This window comes from Dermacentor andersoni, chromosome 11 (genome assembly GCF_023375885.2).
Source record: "Dermacentor andersoni chromosome 11, qqDerAnde1_hic_scaffold, whole genome shotgun sequence".
NCBI classification, from domain to species: domain Eukaryota; kingdom Metazoa; phylum Arthropoda; class Arachnida; order Ixodida; family Ixodidae; genus Dermacentor; species Dermacentor andersoni.
The window spans coordinates 21,130,616-21,148,672 of record NC_092824.1 but is presented as its reverse complement, the minus strand read 5'-3'; positions in this window follow the sequence as shown (position 1 = coordinate 21,148,672).

Sequence of the window (18,057 nt, the reverse complement as noted above, 5' to 3'; positions counted from 1 at the left end):
TGCAGCATGTTTTATTAGAATGTGAAGACATCTGCCCAGCCGTCGATTAAGGCGCCTCTGGCCTCTTTGAAGCCCTTCGGTTGAGCGAGAGAAAGGGAAAAGTGAACATGTCCTCAATAGAGATTAGTAAGACGCGACTGGAAGATCGATGGAAGAAACGTAGGGAAATGACAAAAAACGCAGACGTACAAGGGCGAAGTTCACAACAGGGGGCCAGGAAATTTGGTCGTACGAGTTCATCGTGTTCTTTTTTTTTTCGCTTCTTCTTTTTAACCTAGGTGGGGCATTAGGCAGTATAATAGCAAGAGCTTGGTGGCACAAACCATCGCCCTGTTCCAAAGGGGACGCTTATAACATCCATCCACCATCCATCAGCATTTGGTCAAGTGATCTCACGTAATTACAGCAGTTCTGCTGAAGTTTTTCATGGATCTGTTATTTTTGTTAGCCATTTTTTCTAGTAGTAAAAAACAGAGGCTCATCTCTCCTTTTTATAAATAATATGAGCTTATCACTTGCAGTACAAGTAATCCAACGACATCACTTGACCTATGTGGAATGGCTTGCATATATGTGGTGGTGTAATGTGTAAATAATGAGCGACCATGTTGAATGAGCCTACACTGAACGTTTCATGTTAAATATGAACGTTGGGCTCGTTGGTATATGATGATGGAGGCATAAAGCGTTGCGCATTAGAAAGAAAAGAACACAGACGACATACAAGTTTGTAGCCAAACGTGTCTGTCGTCTCTGTCCTTCCTTTGTCCGGTTTCTGATGCGCTATCCCTTTTGCCTACATGTCATGCTACTTTTGATAACAGGGGCCATAGTATGAAGTTCTGTCTGCAGCAGCGCTGCCTTTACTGATGAGCACAGTTGCCTGAATCCAACAAAGCATCAAGTTCTAAGAGGTACCTCAACAGCATATTAAGACCATTGTTTGTCTAGTGCACTAGAAATGTCGTAATGAATGGGCTTTTCCTGTCGTGTTTCCGCAAACGTGAAGCGATGTCATATGGCGCGCATGTTTCGCTAGTCGAATTCGCTTTACAATGGAACATGACAGAATTATAGACAGGACGTAGGGCTCGTTCTGTGTGCCTGTCTGTAGTGTTTCCTTATACAACGTGCAAATATGGCGAAAAATTGCCAGCTAGCCCAACGAGATGTTCTAATGATTTATCAGTTTTTAGAGGTCCTACACCACCGCAGCGAGGCAAAAAGCGAAAAATATGCACAACAGGGACCGCAGGCGACATCAGACGACTGAGGTCGTCTGATACACAAAGGACTCTCAAGTCAGTGAAGTTCTAGAGCTGCCGAAAGATTACCAGCGGGATGCACTAGAGAAGTTAATGTATCATGTGAGTCCAGAGCTCTGCCAGCTCTTACGAACACAGGTGGCAGCTCATTATCGCTAGACGAAGGGCAGGACATAAAGAAATGTTTTCTGGAGCACGTTAACGTGATATTGCAATTGTGCAGTGTCACCACTGTGCGAAAATGTAAGCGAGACAACAGCCTAATATTGGAAATATATTGCCTAATAAGTATTAAATAGAACGCTTTAGCATTTCTGGTACGCTTGGCTTACGCTGCAAATAAAATACATCAATCTAAATTTCAAAAAACAGCGTGAGAGGTGTTTAACTTAAGGCAAAATGCAAAATAGCACGTATGACAACAGAAGGGAACGAAAACACATAGTTGCTTACAACTGTTGTTAGTAGCGTTGTCTTCGTTCCCTTGTGTTGTCCTTCGTACTGTTTTGCGCTTTGCCTCAAGCTATGCAGTACCAACTAGCCCACCAGTCTGTTCTTTTGAACTTGAGAGGAAGTGGGCTGCAAAAAGAAAGCTCCTGAAGCTTGAAAATGAGAGAATATTTTCTTACTTATATTTTATTCTTTTTGTAATTTTGATAGTTCTTATAGCGGTCTCCTGATTAGCCTATCGTTACAAAATATTTCGACACATTTCAATATTTGCATAAACATCGTGCAGCTTATTGTCTTTGTGCAGACAATCATAGCTTCCACACTTGTACCCTCCTCTTTCAAAATAATTACATGCTACCATACACGCATCTTGGATTAGTTGTGTAAGTAATAATGTTGCTTGACACTCCTCTCTTCAATGCTTTCAATTATATGCAAAAGTTGGAGCCTGCTTTTGGCAAAGCCATGAATAATCTAAGCAAGCAAACAAAGCAAGATGTGCCAGAAGATAGTGTTCTAGGGGAGTTTAAATGCTTTCGACTCCTTATCGGGTCGACACTCTCTTGAAAGATTACCTTCAGTCAATGACTAAACTCGTAACACAGCTCCGACACCTGTCATGTTTCAAACAGGTCGCACAAAATTGAGCCTATGGGCTGAGGTTCGTGCGAGAGTGCGAGAAAAGACAGTGCGCAATGCACTTTCAGCGTATCAGAGGAAGGTTTTCGAAACATTCAAAAGAGAATTGCCCTGACCCGATTTCTTTGATGCATTGAGTGCAGCCGATATGAGTTAGTTTTAAAAGTATTTCTTCATGTCCCGAAGCTACGCGTTCAACAATACCTATGTGCAAAACTCTTTTCTTGCTCTATCTCAACTGACGATCAACCGCCGATTGACACTTGCTTCTCCTCCATTTACTGTTTATCGACTAAAACAATCGGTGCTACTTGTTGTTGTCTTGCAAATGCGCCATTTAGGTCAAAATGATGATAGCACAAACTAAGTGTATTAGACATTTTAAAAAAAACATCGGCAATATGCCCGTGAGTAATTTCGTAATGATAACATATTAATTAATAGAATTTATTGATAGGAAAAACAGACAGGTCGACCTGAGCTAGTGTGCTCTAGTCTGCTACTCTGCACGGGGGAAGAGGGAAGGGGAGTGAAAGTATTGGGATGGGTGATGATGATAAGGGAAGTGGTGAGTGCTTATGTACATGAGACAGTTGCCTCGCTAGAGCCGCTCGTCGAGCTTGGTGTCCTGCAGAAACTTCAACAATACTTTTGTCGCACGCATTGAAATTGCAGTGTCAGGCCATGGGCGGAGGATAGCTTCCTCCGACAGTGGTTGCCTGCCAACGCTGGCTCTGAATGAAACTCTACTGGTCCTATATATCGTATCGTGAAACAAAAGCAAGTATAAAAAAAAAAGCCGCAGACATTTTCAATGTAATTTGCTAAATATTTATTGGCGCAATAGCACGAAGAGAGCTTTGCAGGAGGTTTACTAGGTATAGCATTTTTTTAGGACTGGCAACAATATCCGTTGTACGGAATAATTATTGAATTATTCACAATTTTGCACATTATTCACAAACAACTGTTGCGACAAAAATTACTTAGGTGGAGTTCTGTTGTGTACATTAAACAAACATGGCCTCTGTAGCAATTTTCTGTCTATGAGAAATCGTAAGAAGGGGTCTTATGTATGTATGATCGTAGTACAGAATGTGCCCATTTGTATTCAATAATTACATATGCAGATCTACATTAATGTGTTGCGTGTGAATGTCCTAGGTCGCTAATAAAAGCAGTGAATAAACCACATTTTTCTGCCGACTTAAGTTTTGCAGTAACAATACTGCCGCTCGCCATGGTGTGCCGGCTCGCACATCTTGAACAGAAAAAGAAAAGTTTTTACACAGATGTGTTGCACACATATTGTAAGTGCGAGAAGAAAATTATACGCCGAAGGGTATTTAAAACAATATCTGAATGAGCAAAGCAATCTGTAAAAAAACAAATGCAAGCGGTGCTGGTTTCCGTTGGCGCCTGCAGAGAAAGCCGTGTGGTCGTCGAGCGCATAGCAGACGACAAGTGCAATGGCGCTTCCTCCTTGCGCATCAAGAAAACCGTTGCCGTGGCAGCATGCTTGTTTTTTTGCTCTGTTTATTTTATTTCGGCAGTTTGGCCTACCAGGCACCGGGGGAGCACTAGGCGCGCGTGACGGAATTCTCGTTTACCTGCGGGGTATATCAGCTGACATAGCCGTGGAGAGATGTCTTGTCCCTGTGTGCCGTTCACACAGAGTCAAAGGAACCTATTCGCTTTAATGTACCTGCCCTGTGGGCTGGGCTTAGCATTACCTATTGCGCAATGCTGTGTAAAAACCTGAAGTACAGCTTATTTAGGAACAAGAGGGGTTTGCACATCTTACACCGTATTCAGAAATGCATCTCAACTCGAAGGCCATCGAAATGACGCCTGTCGCGGAAGAGCTGCAAGAAACGCAAAGAGTGTCTTCCATACGTTCACACCTGGCGTAATTTTGGTCAAATCAAGCACGGGGTTCCAGTTGACATGCATTTCCGAACACGGTGGTTAGTTTCGTGGCATAAAAGTTATCATTTGAATTTCGGTGGGCACTATTTTGAATCTAGCAACAATTAAGGCAAGAATAAGAACAACGCTCATATGAAATTGTGCAAACATCATGAACCCAAATATAGCTAGCACAGCACAAACGTTTGTGTCGTCATGCGCTTGAGAGGACCTTCTTATGTGCATGCTATTTTTGCGCAGTCGGTTACTATTGATATGGTAGTTAAGCATTAATTCTTATTGGAGGAATTGGATATATATCTTAATAATAAAAAAAATAACAAGTAAGCGGAATAATGATGAGTAAATATATTCTTATTTGTCGATTTTATCTATTGTCGCCATCGTTGTTGTTTAGGTCGTGCGGTTCTGAAAACATGATCAACTAAAGAGCCGCCTAGATATCAAACAAACATCATAACAGCTAATCAATGTAAATAGACGAGTGCCAGCCAAATGCATGGCTGATGATTTCTGTCAAATTTCAAATTGTAAAGGCTTCTATAGTGACACGTGTACTTATCTTTATCGCGCGACTAGGTTTCGCCGCCTAACAAATGTTATGGCACAGTGCAGGACGCCTGCATGTAAAAGAAGTTTCTGGAATGTTATCGATGGTTCCGTCCACTGTCTTTCACCGCAACCTGTGTAATCTGATTGCATGTATGTGCGACGCGAATAGTGTAGAACTTCGTGGAAGACACGCGGATCCCAGCGGTTAATCTGGAACATTCGACGACTGATCTATAAAAGCCGACGCGCTTGACCCGCTGATCACATTTTCGACGATCGCCGACCGTGTTCGCCGCTATCGTTGTGCTAAAAGTGTAGCCTGTCTTGTGGGCATAGGTTCGCCCAATAAAAGTTAGTTTTGTCGTTCACATTATTGCTGCCGTGTTCTTCAACGTCACCACCACGTGACAATAATGCCGACGTGTTACAAATAACGCAGCTTACTTCGCATGTCACTGAAGCATGCCTTCCATCATTCAGCTTTAAACAGCACCTTAATCAGAGCGCGCAAAAATACTTGCGGAACATAAATGTCCAACCCTCATAGTAAATAGCGCATTGCAAGAATTTCAAGAAGCACATTTATGTTTTCTACCAGTAAAATAATATTACAGGTTTTCATTTTTTTATACGTGTAAATGCGAAATAAAAAGTTTATCAACACTTGTAGTCATGCAACAAAGAAAAAACGAGAGATTGGTTACACCGCTTGAGGCCCTTCGTTTATCGGCATGGCGACGGTAACGCGAAAGTGTGGCTTGATGACGTAGCTTTCTTTTTTCGATTTTTTTCACTTCTCCAAGGCCCACAACGCTATTCAACGCCCCTTGCATACTGCAAGCGGTAATGTAGCCCATATCACGTTTCTGCATGCGGGCGTTAGTGAATGCCAGCCATTTTTTGTGCACGCTGTCGCAAAAATTGAACGCGTACCGGTGATGTTCACACAAGGCCGCCTGCCCTTTAAACTTTCGCGATAAGGAGGACCTTATTTACGCTCCTTTCTTTTTCTCTTCTGCGACATATTTTCTTAATAATCAGCATGTAGACGATGGTCGGATGTCATTTTATACTATCTGTAGAAAAACGCATACGTTTCATTAGAGCTTATCCTCTACAGCAACCCGCCGTGGTTGCTCAGTCGCTATGGTGTTAGGCTGCTGAGCACGAGGTCGCAGGATCGAATCCCGGTCCCTGCGGCCGCATTTCGATGGGGGCGAAATGCGAAAACACCCGTGTACTTAGATTTAGGTGCACGTTAAAGAACCCCAGGTGGCCAAAATTTCCGGAGTCCACTACGGCGTGCCTCATAATCAGAAAGTGGTTTTGGCGCGTAAAACCCCATAATTATTATTATTATCCTCTGCAGCACTTATCATCGAAGACGAAATGAACAGACAACAGCGGTATTTAGTTAGGCCGAATGGAACTCCCTTTGCCGCTGTACATCACTTCATAGTTAGAAGAAAACGCTGCTGAAGCAACGCATGTAAGAAAATCAATCACCATAGCGTAGTATTCAGTCAAATATATTTACGGCGCAAACTAACAGGCCACGAAAAATGAATACGACAGCTAGGACGGGTGCTAACTCCCAGTCGACTTTAATGCGTTGGCACTCCTAGAGTAGTTCACGCACTTTCGGGGAGCTATATATCCATGTATGTTTGTATTTCAGAATTTTTGTATCATATTTTATTTTTCCCGCCTACATGGGTCACCAGGTGTTCAACAGTGGAACTGGTAATGCATCGGTGCTCAGCTAACAGGGCTCAAAACGAACCATCGAACCAACTTGAATCCCTGAGTATGTTTCAGTGCAATTGCAAACTCTCCTCAACGAAGCTGTTTCACGCCGACAGGGGTCACAGTAGACGCAGAACTTGGTATGTGTCGTTGTTCAAAGATACTCTTTGACGCAACTCGGTATGTGCCTCTGCCAGTATCCAAAGAGTATATTTTACGCCAACTTGGGTTACTGGATATGGCGGCTTGGCGTGTGCCACTCTTCAATAAACGCTGGTGTCTAGGTTTGTGCCACTGGGACTGTCTTCCTCTAGATTGACAAAAGAATTATCCCTTAAGTTTCCACAATGCTTAGCGGAATCGAGCCAACTTCACAAGTGTTCCTCAAGGAAAGTAGGCCGACGCATTGGCAGGCTGCTGCATAAATGCGCTGGATATGTGGCGCTTTAAGTGGACCTATCGCCAACTTGCGCCACTCAGTACGTGCCACATTAGTGTGCCGCACGCGAGGCAACCATTCTGAGCGTTCGCAGGCACCAGTGCGCCGCACCTCTAGTCTCGGAGGCCACGCGCCCACTTCTCCGCAGTGCCACCAGATGGCTCAGCGAGTCCAGAGAGAAGCAGAGGAGAGGATCTCGGTTGCCGCATAACGTGTTTCTCAGTGTAGGCCACCGCATCCCGGTGGAAATTCATCGTTAGACGGATTCTGCCGCAATCTTTTTTTTATTTCCTCGCGTGCCCCGGATAGACGCCAAAAGCACAATCGTTAGCTACGCGGACAATGTAACTGTCTCCTTATTATTTTCATGCCAAAAAACATTTGTTTTCCCTTTTTCTTTAGGTAAAGGCTTAACACCACGTGGGAAGTTGCCATGTTGAGCTAGTTGCGTCTTCCATTTTCTGTGATCTCGTACAACTTGAAGCAAGGTTAGTGGCTATTTTTTGGCGGCGGTTATGGCACAAGGGTCAACACCAGAGTGGTGTTTGTTTCCTCGAAGCCTGATGTCAAAAATATCAATGGACCACCTCCATAGAGTTTCATGTCCACCGGATATCAGATCCGCGATCAATACTTCAAGCAGTCGCTTGCGGGTGAATTTTGAAATGGAACAAAGTTATGCAATAAAAAGCGCAAACGGTCTCCGGAGGCTTTTAGGCGCATTCGGGACCGGATGCATTATACTTGTAATAAAATGTTTTCTGAAGGTATGCTCTGTACAACATGCTTTCTTGAGTACAGGATAAATGATAACTTAAAAAAGAACATTTCAGTTAAGCGATAAATAACTAATGAACAATCGCGAGTTCTTGCAATAACGTTAGGAAAGACAGATCAGTTGACCAGATCGGCGCAGCTGCATATGAGCGTAAGGCCGCACGATGATGCGAACGCTGTTGGGCACTATAACGTCTCGAGGGGCAGAGGTAAGTTCCGTGGGCTTTAGATGCTACTTGACATTTAAGCACGTGAGCATAGTACTCCTCTGTGACTCGAAGTTATAACAATCAGCTGATTAAAGCGAAGCTTGAATTTGACTCCTTTCCTTTGGCGATGAATATAGTGGCGCGGATTTTGATTCAGTGACAAAACTTGAATAAATAAGGCTATTAAGGTCAGAATATCGAAGAATGATCTACAAATAGTTTCCAATAAACAACTGAAAGTGAAGCCTACGGATTAAGAGGAAGCTTTAGCTCGGGCGCTCCTATCTAAATACATGTAAACGGAGGATTCGCTTTTCTAGGCAACCACAGCACCAACTTTGGCGAGGTTTGTTGCATTTAAAAGCAATACTTAAAATCTAGTGACTGTTGTTTTCTAATTTTTTACTTAGCTTGTCAATTTTTCATTAAAAACTGGCAAAAATCGGAAATTTTCAAAAAACGGAACTATCAAGTTTACAACTCCGTAACTCAACAACTAAAATGATAATACGATTCTGTAAATTGCATCTAATAGTAAATCTAAAGCGGACGAAATTGGTAGGTTAGACATGTATATAAAAAAATTTTGTAAAAGGCAAATACAAGTTTTGCAATACCCTTGTAACCAGCGTAACAAATTCACGTAAGATGTAAAATGGCATATTGAATTGGTCCGCTTTGAATGATCTAATGAATGCCGTTTACAGAATCGCGATATCAGTTTTTGATGCAGAGCTACGAATTTTTAAACTTCATGCTTTTTTTTCCAAACACTCAAACATTTGAAAATTGTTTTAAGAAAATTGAAGCACTAAATCACCCGCCGTGGTTGCTCAGTGGCTATGGTGTTGGGCTGCTGAGCACGAGGTCGCGGGATCAAATCCCGGCGATGGCGGCCGCATTTCGATGGAGGCGAAACACCCGTGTACTTAGATTTAGGTGCCCGTTAAAGATCCTCAGGCGGTCGAAATTTCCGGAGTCCTCCACTACGGCGTGCCACATAATCAGAACTGGTTTTGGCACGAAAAACCCCATAATTTAATTCAATTTCTTCATTTTGAAGCACTAAATTGAAATTCCGCTTCCAACAGTCACTACAATTTAACTTTTTCTTTCAAATGCAACCGATTTCATTAAAATCGGTCCAGAGTTATCTCATAAAAACGTTTTTGAGTTTTACATTTATTTGAATAGGCAGCGTCGGAGTTTGGCCCGAGCTAAAGCTTCTTCTTAACAACGGAGTGTTTCGCGTTTTTCGTATGTGCACAGTGAAGAATTCAGGAACATTTTGAGATATATTTAGCTGTTTCGTTCTTCAAGATACATTTTGTGCAGAGAGTGAGAAAATGGTTTATATATAAAGGCAGTGAGGCAACCAGGTAAAGTGTTGGCCATAAGGTTATTGCATTGAGCACGCCTTTTACACACTTGCTGTAACGAGTTATTGGCTGGACGTCATCTTTCTAAGCAGCATAATCACCAAAGAGCTTACAGCATTTGCCAAAGCATACCACGTTCTTCCTTTGTGCTTTGTCCAATAAATGATAGTGTAAGCTCATCCCAGAAACGCTAGTTAGTATGTCGTTCCGTCGTGACTAAAGTCCCCACCTCGCCTCTTCCCTCTTATATTGTCAGGTCACCGGCTTCCGCTTATGCTCACTTTTCTCGCAACGACCCCTTCTTAGCTACGGTATTCTGAAACTTCCGAGTCCAGCTGTATAATCGTTTCTTCTAGGTCTAAAAGAATTAAAAGTTTTCACCATCTTTATAAACGGCATGTAATATGTTCTGTTTGGTAAATGCAAAGATGTGGTTCCATTAAGATGCCAAGCGCTTACAACACTGAGAGGGTGAGCATCAAGGCCTTTCAACGAAATTGTGGAGGCAAACAACGTCCAGTGAAGTGAGAGAATTCGCACAAAAACGAGCACCCCCCACTCTCGTCTTGCTTCAAATAACATTTTCGAACTCTTAGTAACAAACAGTCTGTTCTGCAGTGCTAACTTCAGGCGGAACCTAAGTCACATTTTACGCAACCAAACAAAGCACCAGCCGATCCCGAGGACCGGAACACGTGCTTCCTTCCTCTGACACTCTCCCATTAAAACTAGCACCCATACATCTCCTCTCCCCCTCACATCTGGGCTCTCCCATTTCCCGTGCTGCGCATACTCGGACCGCAGTATCGCTCGGCCACAGCCACTTTCCCGAGGCCCCCACCAGCGCGCATTCACATCCTCTCCCTTCACATTCTTTCCTTCCGATACCGCATCATGTCGCGCTCGGCAGAGGCGGCGCCGGCAGCAGCAGCTGCCAGCCCTTCACGCCTACACAAACCAGCATAGCAGGCGCCACCCGCTTGATTTATGTCCCTAATTTGCAAGCGGCACCATCCGCCTCCGAACCAAACCGCCTGGCATCCCCATTTTCCAGTGGGCCGTTTTTCCCAACGCTTTTCCGTCCACCCTTTTTTCGCTGCTCGCTAAACGCTTCACGCTTTCCTCTAGGAACTTTAATTCCCTCTTCCTTCCGCTAAGCTCATTCTTTCTTGCTTCACTGCCCCTTATTGCACCGTCACACCCTCATTCCCATATCGCTTTCTCTTTGTCTTCATTTTGAACATATCCTAGCAGCGTTACAGCTATCTCGCTTCAGCATAAATATTTTTTACACTGTGTGCTTTGTAATTTCCTTTATTCCTTTCTTTCTCTGTTGTTTTGGCATTGATGGGATCGAGGTATAGGAGATTGTGTGGAGCCGGTATGTATCCTGTGGCATGAAATAACATTATCAAAGGCCTCTCTTTCGAAATAAAACAAACCAAAGCCAGAAAGTCCTTCTTGACTGCAACTTGCCCAGTTTATTTTTCAAGTCTTTCTTGCGCCTGATACGTTAGTGTTTGTGGTGTCCAATCGTTCCAGTAGCATATTCACCGTCCTGTAGCCCACTGCATTTAGCATTACGCATAAGTCAATGTTCACTGTATGTACAAGATTTGCACATATGGGAATTTAGTGTAAGATTTTATTGACGAAGGACACTCACTGGGTTCGACCTACATACGCTGCATCTGCGCTGTGGAATGTCAGATGAATTATTTATATGTGACAATGCACCACGAATTCCAGGTAGCTTCATAACTGTTGAATATAAGATTGCAGTTTTTCTAAATTCTCAGGCATTGCCTTCTGTAGGAGTTGAATTTACTGCAGAACAGATTGTGTTGCGAAATTTCCCAGAACTATTGCTTAAGCATTTCCTTTATAGGCGTATACTGCATGGGCCTACAAGTAAACGATGATGCCGCGTTTATTGGGGAAGAAGAAGTAGTTGTAACGCGGTGTAATTACCAAGCGAGAACTATACACAGGCATGCCTGTTGATCTAGAGTCAGACACCGAGTGCGCGAGCTCTATCCTGGGAGGAGGCGCTGTATGCGCCCGAAGCATACGCCTGTCTTCTTCGCTGCGTTGTATTATCAAGCCTATGTTACTCACAATCTGTATTCTCAGTGCTAACTCTGACGTTGTGTAGAAACTCCGCAAGAAGTTAGGATCCAAGAGGTTAACCTCGGCCTTTTCGTGTAATTAACAATACTGCTAATGTTACTCAAGTGTTATCAACTTTCAAACTGAGCCTGATATCCTTCTCAAAAGTACAGAACTTTTTCTATCCTCTTTAGCGCCTGTTGGTCCTGCCTTTCAGAAGAGCGGTGAGCCTTCATTTCATTTTTTTATATACCTATTGGAAAAGCTTTAATCAAGGTTAACTTCGTGACATAAAAATATCTGAATTTCTCGTCGTTGTCGAACCTGCACAGGTCGTTGTCAGGTTTACTCGCACAATTCATACGTTAATGACAGCGCCCATATGTACTCCAGAAAACATCACTGCATTTAAAAACAATTTTCTCGTCCTTTTATGTCATCTGCAGGAATAGTTCGGGCAAATTTCTCAAGACTGCTCTATTATAAATACCAGAGTGTCGCCAAAGTTGCGTTATCAATCAACATTTGTAGCTGCGCCCATCGATGAATAGAGCTTCCGGGGTAAAAGGTTTAGGTCACATGGGACTTAATATCCGTTCACTCGTAACACCTTCGGACAGTGTATAAGAGGTGTCGTTCTCCTTACATAGGGTTATTAATAATTCTGAGTGCCGTTAGAAAACTGGTCCCGGTAGGCGCGGTCAAATCAATTACTGTCAAGCGAAATCGAAGCACAAGGAGGAACCCAACTACTCAGTTACCGGCAAGGTTCGGAACACAATTTTTCATTCACCGGAACTACGTTTCGCAAGGCGACATATACTTTGTCACTGCGAGACTCTCGGGACGTCTGACGACGAATAATAGAGCGTTGTAGATAGTGGCACAGCCTTCAGACGAGCGGTAGTAGGTTGAGACGCGGTTGTTTCGCAATCACTTTTAAAGAATATCTTCGACTGCGTTACAGCTTCCATTTTTAGCTACAGTCAAACGAAGCTCAAACAATCAACAGAGCACATACAGCAAGGGTGGTCGTTCGCACGGAGGGGCGAATATTGTGTCCTAGCACAAATGAATTGTAATTAGCAGGTAATCATAAAGACATTGACGCTTTCGCTCTAGGGGCGATGCATTCAAAGCGATAGCAAGGTTTAGCGTTGAGATGAAGCTCCTCGAATGTTCGACACTTCGATTTCTCGACCCTGCTAAACAATACGCAAAGTCGACATGCCTCGCAACAGGCGAGGAAACTGCGGCAGTCCAAATGAAAAAAGCACCATGGCAGCTACTAGGTACATTACATGGTTTACGCGAGGAGGAGCGCCGACGGTGACGTTGCATGTCGGCTGCGGCGCGAGATGACACCGGAAAGAAACCATCGGCGTTCGTAGCTGGAACTTTATGTCCCTTCACTTGGGACTACCGCGTAGAACTCGGTGTGTTATGCACACAGCTAGTTAGCAGTAACGCTATATTGTTCGCGAGTGCAACCCTCAGGCCACCAGCGGAAGGCGGAGCACTACCCCCCATGTATCAACGACTAATGCCGTTGCGTTCTCGATGCGTTCGCGTAGACATGGTCATTTTCGAAGCCAATCCCACTGCGCGTCTTTCCGGTTTCTGGAGACCTAACCATTGAGGCGCAAGCCACGCATTGGTGGTCTATGCCATGACAGCACCGACGACGGTGTCAAAAAAAGCGAACAAAGTTCAAGTGTCCCTACAGTTATTATCGCAATAAAAGCATCGCAAGTTGAAATAGCGTCATGCCACAGTAGTACTAGAAGCAGTTCTTCTAAGCTATCTTGCAAGCAGGATACATCAATGTATTCATTTCTTATTCTCAGTCTGTCCTTCTGATACAATTTATTTATTGTGTTATGCCACACCGCGTAGTACAACCCGGGCAAAACATTCAACAGTCGCATGAAGAGCAACAAGCAAAGCTAACTAGCTAACAAGTACGACAACAGCTTGCGGGCGAAAGTGTATTTATAAGCATTAGGCTAGTTTGGTGATCATCTTAACCACATGTAGCCTTGCGCTGTAAGCACATACTTTGAGAAGTGTATTCGTTAAGGTAATTTCCAAGCCGGAGTAACTGCTTTAGCAGGCGAATTCGGACACCTGCATTGCTTTGGATCGAAAGTACGCGCCGGCGTATGCAAACTCGTTGTTCAAGGTATCCGCCCACAAAATGTGAGTGGCGTTGCAACCAACAGTTGATAGTGCCATTACAGGGAGGCCATTGGGATAACCAAACTGGAATGCCTATATATATATTTACCACGATTTAGAGAAATAGCACAGCGCTCGAATGTGGCGTTATTCCTAAGTTGTTTGCTAATGCATGTTACTTCGCACCTGCTTGGTTTCAATTAGGAAGTTTCGACAAATTTCCAAACTTCAATAAGTACGAAAGGTAATCATGACTTCGACACTTTGATTTCTCGTTGAAGAAAAACCACCTCTTCATGTATTCTGCTTTAATGGGTCATGCATATTTTATTGTTCCTGCGCTAAAAAATAAGTACTACCCAAAATAGTTGTCACAAATTACAAAGCAGAATGCAGTTGCAAGCTTCACTCACACAACAAATACACTCCCTTCGCAGTACACGACGCTGCTGCATTGCAAATTCGTTAAGACAATCAATCTTGAAGTTTTGTAAATTGAAAATAAACCTCCGCTTAAGGCCACTGGCCGATTTTCTTTGCATGTTCAAAAGAATAGCACCATGCCGAGGTTACACTTATCGTTACCGCTATAGACGCAGCTCACGGTTGGCCAAATGGGTTCGCCCATAGAGGAAAAAGAGGTGATAAATCTAGTTTGAGGCTTAAAATCTTGAAAAGCACTTTTTGAACCTCGACGAATGGTTTCAGTGTGCCTTACTCGAAGGTAGAAAAAAAGAGCGCTGATGACTCATTCCATCGCAACAATTCATTCGCAATTTCACTAATTGAAACAAACGCCTAAAGTATTTTTTACATAGCGAATTTATACAACCGAAAACAAAACAAGGGGTATCTTGAAAACACCCCCTGCCATATTATCTCCTGGTATCCCCTGCCATATTGTTCTCCTCATCTGCAAGCGTTACGAATGGTTTCTACGCCTTGTCCCAATTATTTCGCAAATACACTGTGCACTTTTCAGATTCAGGGCTTGTCCCATTCCCCTTGCAAGACAAAACGACAGGAATCTGAACACATCGGCAGAGTTTCAATGCACAAGAATACTGCAATGCAGAAAACGTACTTCGTCGTTGTTCTTATTCTTGGTGCAGTATGTTCCACGCCTACCATTTCTGTACCACTAATTTGTTGCAGCTACATGCCCGCTGCGACGGCCAAGTCGATGATCACATTTTTAGGTTGTTGTAATGTTGCAATGTTGCTGTAACGATGGGGCTCCTTTACATTGAGTCGGATATGAAGTGAAGATCTGCCTGCACGTTATCCTGTGCCGGAGCCCTCAAATATTGTGCTCGCACCGTAAAATGTGTGAGCCTGCATTTTCACGCGCTGCATAGTTCAGCCTAATGTTTTCGATTGGTAGGCAGTCACAAACCAAGTGCATCCTCGGGGGCAGATACTACACCCCGTGTTTTTGAGTGTTGCCCTACTGAACACTCCGCCTCTAATCTATGATGGTGAATGACATTCCGAACGGGCCGAGACAACGAGTCACCTAGCCTGCTTGATATAATAATGTATTACTACATCTACCGCAGTCAACCATGTGTTTTTATTGCTTCCTGACCTTTTTTTTCCCTCAATTAAAATCTATATTCTACTGTTACCTATTCAGGTAGCGAGCCCGGTTCGTCCTGATGAACTTCATTCTTCATATGCGTTTGCGAACTCTTAGATGGCGCTCTTAGTGACCTTACATGTTTCCGGAATCTTTTGGTTGCGGCTTTATCTTTCCTGCGATTGTCATGCATCTAAGCATCTATATTGTGCATGGCAGTGCCGCCATTCGACGTAAGCAGCAAGTGCACTTCACCGACGGTACACAGCGATTTGCAAGGCATAGCGTCATCTTCAGCCGAGGGGTCTGCCCATGCGTCCATCCGTCCGTCTGTCTGTCTGCCTGTTTCTGCGTCCGTCTGTCTGTCGGTCTGTCTGTCTGTCTGTCCGTCCGACCGTCCGTCCGTCCGTCCGTCTGTCGGTCTGCCTGCCTGTCTGTGTCTGTCCGTCTGTCCGTCTGTCTGTCTGTCTGTCTGTCTGTACGTCCGTCCGTTCGTCTGTCTGTCTGTCTGTCTGTCTGTCTGTCTGTCTGTCTGTCTGTCTGTCTGTCTGTCTGTCTGTCTGTCTGTCTGTCTGTCTGTCTGTCTGTCTGTCTGCCTGTCTGTCTGTACGTCCGTCCGTTCGTCTGTCTGTCTGTCTCTCCGTCCGTCGGGCTTTCGGTCTGTCTGTCTATCTGTATGGCAGTCCGTTCGTCTGTCGGTCTATCTGTCTGTCGGTATGGCCGTCCGTTAGTCTGTCGGTCTGTCTGTCTTCTGTACGTCCGTCCGTTCGTCTGTCTGTCGGTCTGTCTGTCCGTTCGTCCGTCCGTCCGTCTGTCTGTCTGTCTTTCTGTCTGTGTGCCTGTTTGTCCATCCGTCCGTCGGTCTGTCGGTCTGCCTGTTTGTCTGTCTGTCTGTCTGTCTGTCTGTCTGTCCGTCCGTCCGTCTGTCTGTCTGTCTGCCTGTTTGTCCGTCCGTCCGTCCATCCGTCTGTCTGTCTGTCCATCCGTCCATCTGTCCGTCTGTCTGTCCGCACGTCCGCACGTCTGTCTGTCTGTCTGTCTCTCTGTCTGTCTATCTGTCTGTCTGTCCGTCTGTTCATCTGTCTGTGTCTGTCTGTCTGTCTGTCCGTACGTCCATCCGTTCGTCTGTCTGTCTGTCTGTCTCTCCGTCCGTCTGTCTATCGGTCTGCTTCTCCGTCCGCCCGTCCGTCTGTCTGTCTGTCTGTCTGTTCCTACATCCATCCGTTCGTCTGTCTGTGTCTGTCTGGCTGCCTGATTGTCCGTCCCTCCGTTCGTCTGTCTGTCTGTCTGTATGTCTCTCTGTCTGTCTGTCTGTCCGTCCGTCCGTCCGTCCGTCCGTCCATCTGTCGATCGGTCTGTTTCTCCCTCCGCCCGTCCGTCCGTCTGTCTGTCTGTCTGTCTGTCCGTCCGTCCGTCCTTCCGTCCGTCCTACTGCCTATCTGTCCGTCCGTTCGTCCGTCCGTCCGTCTGTCTGTCTGTCTGTCTGTCCGTCCGTCCATTCTTCTGTCGGTCTGTCTGTCCGTCCGTCGGTCCGTCTGTTTGTCTGTCTGTTCGTCCGTCCGTATGTCTGTCTGTCCGTCCGTCGGTCCGTCTGTTTGTCTGTCTGTTCGTCCGTCCGTATGTCTGTCTGTGTCTGTCCGTTCGTCCGTCCGTCCGCCTGTCTGTCTGTCTGTCTGCCTGTTTGTCGGTCCGTCCGTTCGTCTGTCGGTCTGTCTGTCCGTCCGTCCGCCGGTCCGTCTGTCTGTCTGTCTGTCTGTCTGTCTGTCTGTCTGTCTGTCTGTCCGTCCGTCCGTCCGTATGTCTGTCTGTCTGTCTGCCTGTTTGTCGTTCCACCCATCTGTCTGTCTGTCTGTCTGTCCGTCCGTCCGTCCGTCTGTCTGTGTCTGTCCGTTCGCCCGTCCGTCCGCCTGTCTGTCTGTCTGTCTGTCTGTCTGTCTGTCTGTCTGTCTGTCTGTCTGTCTGTCTGTCTGTCTGTCTGTCTGTCTGTCTGCCTGTTTGTCCGTCCGTACGTCTGTCTGTCTGTCCGTCCGTCTATCCGTCCGTCTGTCTGTTTGTTTGTCCGCCCGCCCGTCCGTCTGTCTGTCTGTCTGTCTCTCTGTCTGTCCATCCGTCCGTCCGTTTGTCCTTCTGTCCGTCCGTCCATCCGTCTGTCTGTCCATTGCCTCCTTTACTAGGTGACTGCCGCGGCGCTAGTATTCCCACTGGAGTGGATGTTCCCGTAGTTCAGGGTAGTCGCGGAGAGACGGCGCTCGCTGCCGAGCCTACTTCCTGTTGCGGATGAAGTGACGATTACTAGGCGGGGGCGCGCTCGACCACTACCTTAACGATAGACCGCGGGTCCATTCTCCGGGATCGCAAGAGACGCCGCTAAAATCTCGGAGGCAGGGCTACGTAATTTAGGTTTGCAGCGGCCACTGCAGGTAGCACTCGCAGCCGACCCGGGTGGAGAGGAGGAAAGAGGAGAGGGGCAGGAACCAGCTTCTCGGCTCACGCGGCAGGCATCTAGTAAAGGAGGCATTGGTCTGTCTGTCTGTCTGTCTGTCTGTCTAATCGTTTTCCTACTAACTTGGGTCCTAGGGTAGGCCATGGTCTAATAGGTAGAGCATCGGGTTGCTGCGCCGATGGAAACGGCTTTTAAACCAACCGTCAGGCCGCTTTGGGTCATAGACGTGTGTCATTCAGTATGTGCTGCTCTTCAAAGACAAAAATAAATGGTTTAAAACTTCGCAAGTGCTAGGCAGATCTAACCCCCGCAATAAAATTAAAAGAATTCATTACAATTTTAGTTGCTATTCTTTTTATA